This window comes from Olea europaea, chromosome 7 (assembly GCF_002742605.1).
Source record: "Olea europaea var. sylvestris chromosome 7, O_europaea_v1, whole genome shotgun sequence".
In the NCBI taxonomy this organism is placed as follows: domain Eukaryota; kingdom Viridiplantae; phylum Streptophyta; class Magnoliopsida; order Lamiales; family Oleaceae; genus Olea; species Olea europaea.
Genome location: NC_036243.1, coordinates 2,649,776 through 2,653,993, shown reverse-complemented (window position 1 = coordinate 2,653,993; position 4,218 = coordinate 2,649,776). Strand labels below are relative to the sequence as shown.

At 35.3% G+C, this 4,218-nt stretch overlaps 1 long non-coding RNA gene across 1 annotated transcript in view; it reads right to left on the bottom strand.

Annotated features, from left to right (window-relative positions):
• Nucleotides 1–3,392: 3,392 nt before the first annotated feature.
• The window catches only part of LOC111396695, a 2,714-nt gene continuing 1,888 nt past the window's right edge, over nucleotides 3,393–4,218 (bottom strand). Inside the window, exon 4 of the long non-coding RNA XR_002703049.1 lies at nucleotides 3,393–3,670. This is a non-coding gene — a long non-coding RNA (uncharacterized LOC111396695). The remainder of the gene's footprint in view (nucleotides 3,671–4,218) is intronic.

The following is a 4,218-nucleotide window of genomic DNA, read 5'->3' as shown; positions in this document are numbered from 1 at the left end:
AAATCTCCTATTAGTAGCGCAGTTGACATCATCAAGTAACTATGTTCTGTTTGGACCGAAAGATGTCAAGGTGTATCAAAATATCGCAATTTCAGGCACACCAATAATGGAGGGACAGAGATTAGAGTCCATCTATATAATGTCAACAGAGTCTGCATACGTAGATAAGACTCAAAAGAATGAGATAGCATATTTATGGCATGCAAGACAGGAAATGTGAGTTATCACAAGTTGTAGGTAATGATGAAGGAGTCGATGCTCAAAAGTCTCCCTCAACTTGAGATCAAAGATGACATGGTATGTGCTAGCTGTGAATACGATAAAGCACATCAATTACAGTATTAGGAGTCAAGTTATAGAGCAAAGAAACCATTGAAGATGATAAACTCTGATGTGTTTGGACCTGTTAAGCAACCATCAAATCGAGGTATACACTACATGGTGACATTTATCCACGACTTCTCAAGGTACGTCTGGGTTTCCTTTATGAAAGAAAAATCCGAGACATTTATAAAGTTTAAGGAGTTTAAAGATAAAGTAGAGAAGAAGTTGAAAATAAGATTCGGTGCTTATGCACGGATAATGGGAGAGAATATACATGAAGAGAATTTTCCCAGTACTTAAGAGAACATAAAATACACCATCAACTGGCATGTCCAAATACGTCACAACAAAATGGTGTAGCGAAAAGAAAGAATCGACACCTTGCTGAAATGTTTCAAAGTATGCTACATGCGAAAAATGTGCTACGAAGGTTTAAGGCTGAGTGTATGAAGACAACAGCACATGTGACCAATAGATTACCACAACCCAAGCTGGGGTTCATTTCACCATTTGAGAAATTGTGGAAAATGAAGCCAACAATAAGCCAATTTCTTGTCTTTGGCTATGTATGTCATGTTTTTGTACCTAGTCATTTAAGGAGCAAGTTTGATAAGAAAGCAATCAGGTGCATATTTGTGGGATGTGACAGTCAAAGAAAAAGATGGAAACAACTTATCGTTGTTATACATCAAGGAATATGGTGCTTGATGAAGCATCTTCATGGTGGATACCACATAAAGTGGAGCTACCAGATTTAAAGGAAATAAATGACAAATTGCAAAAGGATTTCACAGAAGTACAACAAAGTCCTAAGAAAAAAAAGATGTAGAAGAATCAAGTGATGAGAATGAGTCTACTGGCGCAATAAAAAGTCTTTGGCAGATAGGTGTACATTAGGCAACACCCGAAGAGAAAAGGCCGAGTCAACAAGAAGAGGTTGAGCTAAGCCCACAACCACAGTTCAGAAAATCAACTAGACAAAGAAAACCAGACCCAAGTATGTTCATACAGTAGTAGAATAAGATGATAATGTCAAAGAGCCAGAAACCTTTGAAGAAGCGATCCAACACAAGGAGTGGAGAAAAGCAATGGAAGAAGAGATCATGGCTCTAAGGGAAAATGAGACTTGGGATTTGATGCCAAGGCCTGATAGAGTAAAGACTATATCTTGTTAATGGGTCTACAAAGTAAAGAAACGTCCAAATGAATCAATTGAAAGATACAAAACTCGACTAGTAGCTTGTGGATTTTCTCAACAATATGGTCTGTACTTTGATGAGACATTTAGTCCAATGACAAAGATTATTACAGTAAGAGTACTTATAGCTTTAGCAGCAAGCAAGTCCTAGAAGCTATGGCAGATGGATGTGAAAAATACATTTCTCCACGGAGAATTTGATCGAGACATATATATGGAGCAACCAAAGGGATTCAAAAATAAACCAGGATATGTTTGTAGGTTAAAGAAAGCTATTTATGGGTTAAAGCAGGCACTACAAGCATGGTGTTGAAAGATATCCGAATTCTTAGTTCAAAGTGGATACTCGGTAACACCAGCACACTCGAGTTTATTCGTCAAAGCACAAAAAGGAAAATTAACTATAGTGCTAGTATATGTGGATGATCTTATCATTGCTGGAAACAATGAAGATGAAATCTAATGGACCAGAAGGAATCTATCAGTAAGATTCCAACTAAAAAAGCTTAGAGAACTAAATCATTTTCTGGGACTCGAGATGTAAAGAACGAAAAAATGATTATTCCTGTGTCAGCACAAATATAGCAGAGATCTCTTACAGAAGTTTGGAATGATCGACTGCAAACCAATATCGACACCAATCGAGATTAACTCCAAGCTATGTGCAGTTTAAGGCAAGGATTTGGAGAATGCAACTATGTATCGACAGCTGGTAGAAAGCTTAATCTATTTGACCTTAAAATGACCTAGCATTGCATATGCAGTAGGGATAGTAAGCCGCTTTATGCAAATGTCAAAGAAGCCACACCTTGACTAGTGCCTATGAGGCGAGCTCGTGGGCAGAGCCGAACCCACAAGCTCAATTTTTTTTCTTTTAAAAAAAATTCAAACTTTTTCTTCACATTTTTTACGAGCCGATGACCACTAATGAGCTTGACGAGCCCAACAAGGCTTGGCTCATTGGATCCTACCCCTATTCAGCTCGTGCTCGAGCTAGTCATTTGACGATCCTGAGTCACCCACGAGATGAGCTTTAATAAGCCAACGTTAACATCTGACTGGTGACCTAACAATAACCCTAATGTTGACATTCCAAATCCCTAAAAGGTGCTTTTTATAATTAATTTGAAAATAAGGATGTTAAATGGAAAATTTGTACAAAAAGTGTACGAACACCTAATTGTACTTACCCTATTTTTAGGCACTTAACTTTACTTTTAACTAGGAAATCTCACATGATTTTTTTTCTTACATTATTATTATAGAGTGAGATATCTTTTCAATGCCTTTCATTTTATTGAATATATTAAGGATATTGTAAAAAATCCTTAAAATTGACTGCATTATGCTGTCAAAGCCATTAACAGTATTACATTTATATAGGAGTAATTGTTTCGTTACTTTTTTTTTTGGGTTAAATTATTAAGGATCATGTACACATTGTAAATAGTGCTTTCAAGAAATAAATATTATAACTCAAAATGCAAAATAAAGCAAAAGTTTGGGCAAGTGGTTAAACTTTTCTTAAAATTGAGAGCACAAGAAATGAATTTCAAATTACCTCTAGCCTTAAACATTAAGGACTGTAGTGTTAATTATCATTGATTAGACTCCGCGTCACCCCATCCCACCATATTGGCAATCTTTTTCCCCCAAACTACAACTGACACGACCCGTCCCGACTCATCCTAAATGACTCGACACGTGTCGTGCGCCGGTGGTAGATGCCAGTTAAATGTCGGACCCACCACCAAGGTAATTTTGACTTGCTTGACTGAAAAATATTTTTAACAGAATTTTGACAGAATTTCCTCTAAAATACGAACTAAAACCACCTGAACGATAACCAATTTTCCCAAATCAATACCTATAAAATAAATCAGGGTATGCCAGTCCCTCAAAAATACAAACTATTCAAATAAAATGCTAGGAAATCAATATTTACTTGATTTACAACCAATAATCTTCAAAAGTACTAAAGATACCAAATATCTAATGAGCCCATAATGAACTTTTCTGATTTAACTTATGTATATCCCAAAAGAACACAATATATAATCTGATAAAAGATGTCATACAACATATGACGCGTGGCTCAATTCAGTGGTTCGACATGCTCCAAAGCTGCTCAATTTGTCTATTTTCTGTCTGATAAAGAAAAATGTGAAAAAATATATGAGCTTAAAGCTCAGTGAGTGGATAATTTACAAAAAAACATATTTTTCTTTTATGCATATATTCTGAAAATTCTTGCTCTAACAAAACTTTGAGAAATTCTGAAATCTAGTAACACTTTTAAAACTAAACATAATTGCATCATAAAATTCTTTGTTCTTCATTCTAGATAAGTAACTGTAAAACATATCGAATATAAATAATATGATATCAATGAAAATTCATGAAATATTGTTGTTGCTCAATACAATAAGCTGAAAGCTTTATTTTGAGAATTGAATAAACTGAATTCTATAATTTGAAATCTAATAAGCTGTAGAAATATTGAAAAATTACACAAAAAGGTACCCAATGAATAGCCTTATTCATGTACAGAGTAATTTCGATGTACTAGGCAAAGTTATTCAAATTTGATAATCTGGTCATACGTACGCAGAGCTACCTCAAAAGCTAATCACCCTATTACACGACCCAAAGCCTATGTATGTACGAGAGTGGGTCCCAAAGACCTCTGATAATCT